This window comes from Pectinophora gossypiella, chromosome 18 (assembly GCF_024362695.1).
Source record: "Pectinophora gossypiella chromosome 18, ilPecGoss1.1, whole genome shotgun sequence".
NCBI lineage: Eukaryota > Metazoa > Arthropoda > Insecta > Lepidoptera > Gelechiidae > Pectinophora > Pectinophora gossypiella.
Genome location: NC_065421.1, coordinates 9,259,747 through 9,273,261, shown reverse-complemented (window position 1 = coordinate 9,273,261; position 13,515 = coordinate 9,259,747).

The following is a 13,515-nucleotide window of genomic DNA, read 5'->3' as shown; positions in this document are numbered from 1 at the left end:
GCCTCCATGGTCCAACGACTAAGCGTTCTGCTCACAATCCGGAGGTCTTCAGTTCGATTTCTGGAGACACGTCTAGCATAAAAATACTTTGTGGGATTATGGTTTGGTCAGGAAATTGGACTGAAATCACCTGATTGTCTGAAATCTAACATGATTCCGTGCTTCAGAGGGCACGTTAAGCAGTCGGTCCCGCCTACTATCTACTTAAGTATGTACTGACACTGTGGTTGATGAGGTCGCTCATCTCGGACCAATTGGTTGGTCCGAGTCACCCTTTCGTCGAGCAGAAGTTAGGCCTAGGCCTTATGTCTGGCAGAGAAATCACGGAATAATCACATTTTGCAATCTGATCAACCACACGTTGTGAGAAGCTGCAGAAGTTTTAGGCGGTTGAGACGTTCGTTATGTAAAAATTGACGATTTAATATGTAACTAACTATGTTATCTACTGAATAAAGTTTCTTTAGAATTTGAATTTGCATGTTAAAAACAACAAAGCCAGTCGCCCGAAACAGGCCCTTCATACACTGCGACGTTTTAAAACAATACAGTTGTTTACGATTCAATGTCGATGCACCAACATTCCGTCTACGGACAACTAGATATCGGCAGGAATTTCATCCTTACGTTGTGTATACCACGAATCCGCTCTAAACGATTTGCCTCTTTCTTTTTTACACGAACAGCAAATGACTGGAACTGTCTGCCGTCCTCTGTTTTTCCAATCTGGGAGTTTTCAAGGCTAGAGTGAATAGGCATTTGCTAGGCGTGATCTACCTTAGAACACATCATCACTTACCATCAAGTGAGATTGTGGTGAAATGCGAGCATTATTTGTTATTATATGACGCGAGCCTATATAATTAAAAAAACAGATACAGTCGCGAAACTTCAACCTTTACATGCAAGCGCTAAGTACTAAAAGAGGCGATAGAGTAGTTACGCGTACGAAGCAGATGGAATTCCATAGTCTCTGCTTACCCCGACGGGAAATAGGCGTGAGTTTATGTATGTATGTATGTGAATGACCTGATTGTCCGAAAAAGTAAGATTATTCCGTGAGGGCACGTTAAGCTGTTGGTCCCGGCTATTAGCCGTAAAACAGCTCCACAAAACTGTAGTGCAGCAGCGTGGTGCAGTATGCTCCATACCCCCTCCGGTTGATGAGGGAAGGCCGGTATAGGCTGTTTATGTTTTGTTTTTTGTAAATCCAAGAACTGCGCTGCCACCGCGCTCCCCATGTTCAAACTGCTGCCGTGCCGTGACTGCGCTGGTGTGCCGAAGCCTTTAGTGTTCTTGTCGCGATAATAGGAAGTTCACGCGGACGACATCACGGGCACCTTTTTTTTTAAACGTGACTTATTGTAGATTTGCCGCAAATGGCCTTAACTACTCGGCCGGACAAACGGGGAGCGAGGGCTCTCACCCGGTACGACATTTAAAACAACAGGCATGAGGATGCCCGGGTTGGGCGCGAACCTCGGTTCAGGGCATCATCTGAGAGGATAACATTTTGAAAGAATTAATCGACCCTAGGAGGATAGCAAAGCGCTGAATGAGAGAAATCATCGACCACGCCGGCAGGATCGGTATCGGGGTTCTGAAGTGTGTTGTCGCGAGCTGATTGGCAGCCTCTATGGCTAGAGTATCACGGGCACCAGCTATAAACACGTCTATCATGTCCAACACAGCGTGTTCCCAATGTAAGTTATTAACCAGCCAGTTTACGGCCGAGACACGTGCAATATCCTGTGCAGGACGTTACAGCTGGTCGATTAATCGCTCAATTTGTTTACAAGCCGCCATTATTGTGGCGCTCCTCGTAAAACTCGCAAAGCGCTTTACATATTATTTACATGGAACACGTTGGCAGGCGTATCTTATAAAATATGGACTTATTTATTATCTAAAGTATTGCCTATTGCCTATTGCGACATATTTAAACAATATACTTACTTCTATAATAAACTTAGAAATCTGTGTACCACATACATATACATAACATAAAAACAATCTCTTTTATTTGTAAATAACAGTGTATAAATCATTAATAAATAAAACAATAAATAAAAATTGATTATTTTCAGATACATTATTCCAAATCCATAGATTGTTAGTAAACAAAAATGCTTAAAGAATACTATGTTAGTTCAACGAATCAATATATAAATACAATAAAAGATAAGCCGCCCCCAAATCGATTCACTTCCTTACACGTGCCACGTGTAGTACACGAACCTCTCCGCTATCATCCTCAGAACTTTGTTGGTACTCCCCCGCAGTCGCCGTATTACAGATGCAGACTTCTTGCGCATAATAGCATAGAAGTCGTCTATGCCCGCATCTGCAAACATGCCAGAGGCACTGCAATAGTGAGGAAGCCTCACCAAAGCCCTGATGATATTATTATATTGCACTCGTAAGGCACTGTAGGCCCCCAGCGTGAAATTGCCTCATAAGCCACTCTTCAAAACTTGACAATAAGCTCTAAATAAGGTTAGCTTTACTTCAAGGTTGCAAAGAGCAAACCTTTGTGCCAACATTAAGATAACTAAAAAAAATAAACATAACTACGTAACTAACTATTAACATTAACAATAACTTAGATATCTAATAGTGACTTCTGTGAATTTCGCGAACTAGCAATGATATAAGTAAGTAAGTTAATCTGCTTGATATTTTTGTTATCATAATTTTATAATTTAAGAGCTACGTTCTTGTCAGTGTAGTATTTTCCATGCTACTTTTTTAGGGAAAAATAAGGCAGTTGTGTCCCTGTTGCCTTCCGCCCCGCAGTACTCTGACGCGAGTGGAATGGCGGTCAGCAGGCCTAGCACGCTATGTAACCGCGACGCGACGCGAGATTAAAATAATATGGACTTTGGACATCCGCGATTTATTCAAGAAGTTGCACTGCAAAGGTAATATCTTATCATTGCACATTGAAAAGCCAAGAAAAAGAAAAAAAAACTGATACCACTTACTTTTATATGCGCAAAAATCAACCTGCCTTTTTAGCCCCTCTGTTCCTAATTTTAGTTGAAGCCTTGTATGTAAATACCCTGTAACTGAACTCTATGAGGACATTTGTCTACTTCTCAGTCTTTGTTTATCGATATTGCTGTATTAGATAAGTTTCCAACCGAGTAGACTAGCCAGCGGCGACCACATTCTCTCATATTGAATGTGTACAAAATTGTATCTACCCATCTAAGGCCGTGAAATTGCTATATTTTGCCCGTCGCGCCGTACTTTATACAATGGTTGTTAAGTCGTTTTTTTAAGTACCCATAAACTTTATTATAAAGCTGCTGTGTCAGGAGATAAAGACTGACTCTACAAAGATGCAGTTTTAAAATAAATAAAACGGCCAAGAACGAGTCGGTTTCACACAATACTGAAAAATACTTACACACTCTTTTCGTCTTTTCTTCGGGCATGGTGAATTACCAACCTCATTAAACCTGGGGTTATTAAATTATAAGGCTTCTGACAGCGGTTATGTTACGACTAAGTACGTACTTACATCGGTAAGCAGTAACCGGGACCGACGGCTTAGTCTAGTCAAATGATATACGTTAGTTACAAATTACAATTAATATCGCTAGTATTACAAGTTATGCTGGTATCTAGAATAGTCTTTACATCTTTATGTTTGTTTAAAGAAAGAAAGAAAGAAACTTTTATTACTTCCGGACACCACAGACACAGACAGACAGGTTTCATTTATTTCTGCAATGATAATCGTATATATAAATACCTAGTTAAATGGTTGGTTGGTCCCGGTTGCTACTTACTGATGTAAATGAGTAATCGTTACATGAGCTATGACAAGGGCCTTTGGTGGCTCAATAATAACCCTAATAGTTAATGAGGTTGGTAATTCACGTGACAACCAACACGATAGAAGAAGAGACTTGTTTTAATTATAGTGAATAATTGTAATTACTGTTACTCGTTCTGTATAGGTACCTACGTAATTATCGTCTCATAATTAGATTATGACAGTACCATAAAATATTGTGATGGATTGACAATGTCACATCGCATAAACAAAAAAAACCCCCCTTTAAATCTCTTTAAATGTAAAACTCTCTTTTCTTTTTTTCTCTTAGCGGGATCCTCTTCTGGCGCATAGCAGCGTCCTTGTCTTTCTTTAATGGAATAGTCCAGGAGTTTCCACCAGAGATTATTCTAGAAAGGAGTCGACAATTCTAGTACGTGACCATTAGGGTATATAAGAAGCGGGAAAAGCAAGGAGAGCCAGTTTAGTTTTCTAACGCGATCTAAGCAAGAAGAAGTTGAAAGTGAACGAAAAGAAGTAGTGGAAGTGAAGTACAGAGTTTAAGCAGTGTTAAGTGCAGTGTTTCGTGTAGTGTTCAAGAGACGTGTGAAGTGCGAAATAAGAGAAGTGACAGTGATGAAGTTAAACCGCGTAGCTTTGTGCAAGTGCTGTATCGCGTGTGTAAAAAATAAATTGGTTTTCCCTTTGACTTAGTGAGTTTCCTTCCAATCCCGAAACCCACTTGCGTAACATACATAAACAGCCTATATACGTCCCACTGCTGGGCACAGGCCTCCCCTCAATCAACCGGAGGGGGTATGGAGCATACTCCACCACGCTGCTCCAATGCGGGTTGGTGGAGGTGTTTTTACGGCTAATAGCCGGGACCAACGGCTTAACGTGCCCTCCGAAGCACGGAATCATCTTACTTTTTCGGACAATCAGGTGATTCAAGCCTGAAAAGTCCTTACCAAACAAAGGACAGTCTCACAAAGTGATTTCGACAATGTCCCCATCGGGAATCGAACCCGGACCTCCAGATCGTGAGCCTAACGCTCTAACCACTAGACTACGGAGGCTGTTATAAACCAACCACTGCCTACGTCTTCGATTACTTAGCAATAGTATCGTAATGATGCGAGGTCACAAAATAATTTGATCTATTCACAGACCATATTATGTAGGTGTAATTTTTGTGGTGAGCTGAATTAGAAGTAATATCGGAGTCTGCCTAGAGGCTATGTCTGATTGACGAAATGAGAAAAAAATGCCAAGTGCGAGTTGGAACAAGGGTGACGTTGAAGTTCTGTTGTCTGGTAATAGACATTTAGTTACTTACATATTCATTATCTCCCTAGCATTATACCGTTTCTCACATGTCTGTCCTTCCAACCCGCGAAGGGAAACCAGCTTAGGAAATATAAATACAATACAGGTTAGAAAATGCATTTCTCGGAAATGTGACTTTCCTCACGATGTTTTTCCTTCACAGCTGAGCATGTGATAATCATTTATGATCCAAACGTGAATTCGAAAACAAATTCGGATGTCAGCTGGGCTAACCTTGAAATGTTAGCTGTCAGTTTTGAGCATACCTGGTCTTCTTGTACCATGGATAGAAAGTCATAACAGAACCTTAAGTACACAATTAAAACCCATAATACCGGGTACTTACTGCATTAAATCGGAGATATGAGTCTCCCACCATATGGACCACCATACACAGTTCAGAGCTTAGGAACAGTCAGGCACTACTTTACAAAACAGAAATAGTTTAATAGTTGTTTTTATTTAAAAATTCCAATTAAAATTAACCGGCAAAACTCCATAGAATAGTGTCGTGCGGTCTACAGTCCAGTCACACCCCGGACACTTTATACAAACAACCTCGTTTTACACAAACACTACACATTGACATTTTCACGCGCAACTGTGTGTGTGACGTTTGAGGGCTGCCACTTCTTTTCTCTTTAGTTATGTAGGTAGAACTACTTACGAAAGAATCTTTTATAATCAACAGTTAATATTTTTTTAGTTATTTACCCCACAAATCACACACAAAAGAAATTGAACATTCATGGAAAAGTTGAATTTTATTGCAAATTACTAGCATGTTTTGAAGAACAATCATCATGAAAAAATTAAAGGCGCCACGCATTCAAATATTCGAATGTGATAACAAATATTCGAATCGGACGAAAGAACGTCGGCGTCGAATTTCAAAATTCGAACTTGTAAAATATAATGAAAAGTCCGCGCGCAGTCTTGACGATTCAAGTCTAAACTATTGTATTATATTTAGACTTAGTTACTTTTCTTTTTTTTTTAAGTTGATGGCTATAATCGCCTTTCTTAATTATTTAAATATAAGTTTCATGATTGTATTGTTTATGAGATTGTAAATGGATTGTAACTAACGTTTCTTTTTAAGCTGATGGCCTTGTCGCCAAAGCTAAATAAATTTAAAAAAAGTCTAAGCTATGTTTGGGGCTGTATATCTATCTCAGACGCTAGTGCGTGTATAAGTAGTATTACTCCTTACTGTACTCTATGGTCCCTTATAGCTACCATGGTATCGCAACAACGATCACGCTACTAACAAAATGTATGCAACTGTATAAAAGCTATCTCACCTGGTTTCTTGTTAGTGGAAATTACTTTTGAAATGCAAATGGCCCCGAGAGTCTTTAATTTGCCAAAGGCCGATGGTACTCTGAAATCGGAACTAGGTAGACTAAATCCTGTTTTTCTGTGTTGACCATTAAGTTTAACAAAGAGCTTAGTAAAGTCACCATACGTAAAAGTATATACAGATGTTAGTGACATCGTAAGGAATACTGAGGGGATGATTCAGACCATGATTCTGAGTAATCTTATGTTGATAATGCCTTTTTTTTTTATTAACAGTACACTAACACAAGCGAAACGGCTCACCAACTAAGTATCACGTTGTGTTGGTGTAACAGAAAGCTCGATGAGGGATGGGTATATAAGTACTTACCTACTTAGTTTATCTTGCGATGAATGTACCTGCCTCTGAATACCCCAATTAGGAATATAGTTGTAAGCTTAAAGATTTTTTATGTCTATATATACACAGGATAATATTATATTATCTAATGTTTTGTTGTATTTAACTGGATCCATTGACAATTTATTAGATCCGATAGTGGCGCTGTAATCGAGCTAGGCAGTGTATGGTATCGGATTCGCTTTTCTTAATATTAAGAAGAAGAAACTTAATCATACGACGCTCTGAGACGAGGTTCGCACCCAACTGGGCACCCTCAGGGCTGTTGTCTTAAATTTTGTACCGGGTGAGAGCCCTTGTCCTGTCCATTTGTCCGGCCGAGTAGTTAATATCATTTGCGACAATAAGTCACGCCAAAAAAAACTTAATCAAACGCTTTAAAGAGAAGCAGCCACATTAAGTAATAAAGCGTGGTCACCCCATCATAAACGGATGTCCAATCAGTAGGTAAATCGAGTACGTACTAGTAATAACTGTGATTTAACCTGTAATCATAGCAAGATGCATATGTGATTATCGCCTGTTTCTGTCTAAAATAGTCACGAATGTATCATGTATTTTTTAATAGATGAAAATTGCTTATTGCTTATTTTCAAAAACATACGAACGTAAACTCGGGGTGCATAGTAGAAGCACCGAGAAGACAATTTGCAGTCATTTTTGAAACAAAATCCTGAGTCTTAAATATAAATTTGTTCTTACCGTATGTGACCGAAACAGAAAGTCCGTGCTCGGATTAATAAACTAAAGTGGCCCCATCGCAGGGGGTGAGGTAAATCAAGCTCGCGCCATCGTCGTTTTGGTGCGGGACGGATGTTCCTTTTATAGGTAATATTATTGTATATTCAACTTCAAAAATAAGTATCTTTATTCCGTAGGTAACATACTTAGTTACACTTTGAATCGTCATCTTTTACATAACGAACGAAATAGTGTTATCTTTTAAAACTGCCATGCCCTATCGGGCGTCGGTGACCACCACCGCAAAGTCTTTCCTATTCTGAGCCAGTCTGGAGAGCGCGGCTGCGTCCTATTTTCAGTCCATTTCTTAATATTATCCAGCCAATTTATCCTCCTTCTACCCCTTCCCCGTTTCCCATCTATTTTCCCTTCCAAAATTTCCTTCAATATGCGGTATCTGGTGTGTCTATGTATGTGCCCAAAATATGCAATTTTACGTTTTTTCAATGTGGCTAAAACTTCCCTCTTCTTCTTCATTCTCTTTAATACATCTACATTTGTGATTTTCTCAGTCCATGATAATACTGTTATAGAATTTAGTAATTTGGCTGCCTAATATCAGTTCCTGGACAGACTGGAATGGAAAATGCTACACCGACAAGAGCGTGGCTCTTAAATTGATAATATAATAATATCAGTTCGCAAACAGCTAATCCCATGAATCCCATTATAATATCTTCTAGATAATCACTAATCTTTTACCTTTTCTACTAAGTTTCTGCTTGATTACTGTCTTAAAACTGTTCAAAGGTAAATTGTGAATATCAATGAGAATCTTATAGTAAAAAACTACACATTGCCACTTAAATATTTAGTGATTTTAGGCAGTCGACAGACATGTAAGGCAAGTTTATGCTTATTAACAATGTGCCGATCACAATTTTAATTCTATACTTACTTTAGTATAGCCGATGGCCGCTGGGGCGGAAATGTTCTAGAATGGCGACCACGTGTCGGACGACTCTCAGTGGGTAGGCCCGCTACAAGGTGGACCGACGATCTGGTGAAGGTCGCGGGAAGCCGCTGGATGCGAGCAGCGCAGGACCGATCGTCGTGGAGATCCTTGGGGGAGGCCTATGCCCAGCAGTGGGCGTCGTACGGCTGATGATGATGATGATGATGACTTACTTTAGTACCGACGCTTTTACTATTATAGATTTATGAAGGTATTCCTTTCCTATTTTTAAATTAATAGCCTATTACGAGTATATCCTCGCAAATGCAGAAGTTTTATGTTGCTGTTTAGTGTATGATTACTTAAAACTATAAAGCAATTATCTGCTTCTATCATGTGGGTCGTGAGGTTGTTTACCATCCTCACAAATTCTGGTGTCAGGGTTATCATTGAGTCGCCATAGGCCTCTGACATGGCTCATGTAACTACATACATCTTACTTTCGGATAATTAGTTGATTAGTCTAAAAAAATACATACATGCGTACATAAACTCGCGCTTATTTCCCACCGGGGTAAGCAGAGACTATGCCATTTCATTTGCGCCGAGCCTGATACACTTCTCTTGCTTCCTCCACATCCATCAGTCGTAATCAACACAAAAACAATTATGTGTAATAATATAACTTTCAACCCTATGCAGCTGTTTTCTTGTAAATAACTTTATTTCTGTTTAATAAAGGTCTTAACTAATTGCACTCTATAATTGGTGCAGGGTACTTAAAAGCTGAAAGCCTTGTTTATTAAGCTAAATAAAAATAGTGCTTTTTAGACTAATTATATACAATTTTCACAGAATGATTTGCGTGTTAAAACCTTTTTATGAAATGCACTGAAAGTCTAGAAGCCTAAAAGGGAAGTCGGGCATAAAGTTAATGCTCTTAATTTACGCTCATTGAAATTTATTTCTAGAAATGTTTCTTTTACAATTCTTGATTTTATTAATTAAATCTAGCTAGTAACATGAATACCGGGTTCGGATCCCGCTGGGGACAAATCACAAAAATCACTTTGTCATCCCTAGTTTGGTTAGAACATTACAGCTGATCACCTGATTGTCCAAAAGTAAGATGATCCGTGCTTCGGAAGGCACGTTGAGCCGTTGGTCTTGGTTACTACTTACTGATGTAAGTACGTAATCGTTACATGAGTCATGTCAGGGGCCTATGGCGCCTATGGCGGGCTATTTTTTTTTTACTTTACTTTACCTCACAACCCACACGATAGAAGAAGAAGACCATGGTATAAAGAATAATAGTACGCGGCTACTAGTTCTCCATAACATGCATTTGTACAAAATGACTCGAAGGTTTTGGTCCAGAATGAAAAACCAGATAGAACTAACTAGGTACGCTATTGGTAACTAGAAAAGCCCCATTTATTCATCCATTCATTCCATTTATTTCCATTTTTTGATTTTTTTCTTTCTTTCTTTCATTTACTTTAATCAATTATTCAGATAGGAAATAAGTATGCCTCAATGAGGGACTTTTTAGGCTATGTTCCCCAAAAATAATATAGACACACTGTCGAGACACCCTCGCCGCCAACCTCCACCAACCCGCAGTGGAGCAGCGTGGGTGGTGGTATGCTCCATACCCTCTCCGGTTGATTGAGAGGAGGCCTGTGCCCAGCAGTGGGACGTATATAGGCTATTTATGTTATGTTATATCACTGTCGAGACTTAACGTGATTATTACCTACTTTCTATAAGGCCGCCCAAATTGTACTGTATTCATGTGTTATGTCTGATTGTTGAAATTCTAGTTCTGTGCAATAAAGTATATTTGATTTGATTTGATTTGATTTCTCATTACTCTGGTACATAATTATTCAAAAAATAATGTAATGGCTAAAGCAATATATAATTAGGACTCAAACGAACTTACCTGTTAAGTGATGTTTGATTCCAATTATGCGAGGGTGTCAACCGAAGACGATTACATATTTACTTGCAGCAGTACATGAGCATGTACTATCTTCATCACACATTTAGAGTATAAGCCTAGAAAGAAAACTATGATCTCCCGTCTCGCTCCCGCCTCGCCTAGCGGCCCATGCGTCCCGATCATTATTTAAGAGTTAAAGGATTTTGTGACGTAATTCATGAACATTTTATTATAATGTTTTTGGGGTTTGGGTGGGTTGGGACGATGTAATCGTCTTCGGTTGACACCCTCGCATAATTGGAATCAAACATCACTTAACAGGTAAGTTCGTTTGAGTTCTAATTATACTTCAGGTGTCAACCGAAGACGATTACATATTTACTTGCAGATGTTTAGAGTAATTTCATTTAACTCCATTAATATATGTCCATATAGAGTATAATAAATAAAATGTTCAAATCAGCAAGTGAACACAAATTTTCGTTGTGTAATGGAATGAAATGATTACATATATCTACTGGAATACAAAGGTGTACATATATCGCGAACATAGTTATTAAATAAATACAAATAATTGTAAATAACCTTCATAACGTTAATTGTGTATATATAATAGCATAAAGAAAATCATCTTGATTAATTAGTACTACTCCTCAGCAAAAATATTTAAGGAATACGTTGGATGTATCGTTCCATCCGGCCTTGCGAAACACGTCCAGTAAATAATTGTTCTTCTTCATACTAAATTATTACTAAATTGATACTAATTTTTTGCTGACCAATAATTGGCCACGCAAGAAGAAGAATAATTGTTGCTTGATCTTTGGATCACATTATGTACCTACATAATTATGTTGCTACCTATATTGGTTGTCTTTATTTTGATCAGAATAATAATGGGTGGAAGATGTAATTGTGCCTGGGTGTAATAAAAAGAGTCACCAAATAAAGTAAGTAAATAAAGTATCATAATTAGCTATATATATTTAGTTTATCCAGTTTGTACGTTTAAGTTAATTATTTACATATTCAAACCAACATATTATTATACCTATGTATCTAACTGTATCTATAGCTGCTTCCCCGGGATTTGTCGAATGATGTAGGTGCGACTGAAAATCAGCGTTTGCTTCCCTTTGGGGCAAACACATGCTGAGTCGTTTTTACCTTTTCAAATAAATGCGCACTATCTCACACAACACTTTTGTTATTAATTTTATTTTATTTCTTTTCTTTTGGTAAATGTTTATAGCCTATAAGTGTTATTTTAATGTTATGCTTTTGTTTTGTGTGCTGTTTGTTTGAATAAACGTTTTTCTCTCTCTCTCTCTCTCTCTCTCTCTCACCATTTATACCCAAATGCATTATGTATGTTATCCATGAAACTGAAAGGTTAAACGGAGGAAAATCTTCACAGCACCTTCTTTATTGTTTTTGAGGAGGTAGCCTGGAAAGTTCCTCATCAGTACTTTTCTCAAGATCTCTTTATGATAAGTATGTTTTGGATTTGTTTTTGTTACATGACTTTTTGTAGATTTGCCGCAGATGGCATTAACTACAGAAAATCATTGCAATTGGGTACCTAGTTTGGGATTCTCTTAAAATGCGTAAATGTTTTTGTCATAATTTTAATTATCATAATCCTTTTTTTTATTTTTTTTATTATTATTACATTTATTTCAGATTGTACTCCATATTATTGTTAGTAAGAAAAAAGGCGCTTATAAAACTATGTTAGTAATTTTTTAAAAAGTTAAAATTTTTGCATAACGTTTTTTAGCATAATAGTACTTTCCCATAATAACATCTAGGAATAGTGGTTTGTTAGGTATAACTTATTTTTGGACTAATATTTGTTGGTATAAATTTGATTCGCATATAAATAGGTATCCATAATTCTTTTTTAAAATAATAGTGTTTTGTCATAATTTTACAAGGCATAACAGTAGGTTAGGGTGCGGCGGGGGTGGCACTTGGGCCACCCCTACGCCGCCAGCATGTTTATCTTACATACGAAAAGTATACTGAATGATGACCAACAGCATGAAATAGTGTTAATAAATATAAAAAACACAATCATTAAATGCAGCCAAGGAAAAAGTAAGTTTCAAAAATGTTCAAAGTTGTGCCAAAACTTTACTTATTCGGAGTATAGTTTTTATGCTTATAATAATTATGCTTATATATCATTATTGGCATTAATTATTATGCTTATAATAGTAGTTATGAGTTTCAAAATTATGCTTAATAAGTTGTGACAAATTAATAATATGCGTAACTAATAATAGGACAAGTAATAGTATGCCATGGTAAATTATTACATAAAATTTTATGAGTAAAAATAGAGAACCACCTAGTTTCCTAGGTCAAAGACAAGTTATGAAATTCTGATTACTAAATATAGACAGATCTAAAGGTGGCAAAAACGTATTTTATGAATTTTAATAAAGAAATATTTAATAAGTGCGTCATTTTGTCTCGTTTTTCTGCGACGTCACAGAGTGGGTTTTTCATACAAATTCCCATAGTAATTTGGTTTTCTGTCGTTAAGTAAAAAGTAAGTGATTTGACTAGTTGGAAACCACTTATCATTCAAAATTCAGTCCATCTGTACTCGCCCTAACATAACAAACTCTTAAAATAATACGGAAAGTAAGAAGTCGTTGATACTCGGAGTATTTAGACAGAGATCCGTACCTAATTACTTTTTTACTTTGAAGTCTTCATACGGAATTCGTCAAGCTATTTTTATCTCCTAATTTAAATTGTAAGTATGTAAATACGAAAGCTTAAACCAATAAAAGGAACATTTGTTCATTGTAAACCTTTGTAAACTCACAAGTACTTACATACATTATTTATGTTCCATATTGATCGTGTTTCGTGCCGAGAGCCGTGCTTGCCTCTCACTTAGCGGTCACAGCTTCGAATCCAGCACAGGAATAAACTAATGATTTACGAATCTGTTTTCGTATTCATGTTTGGATCTTAAATGATTATCGTGCGCAACGGTCAAGGAAAACATCGTGAGGAAACCCACATTCCCGAGAAATACATTTTCGGAGGTATGTGACCATGATACATGTTAATGTATTAGGATGGTTTTTCCTTCGCGG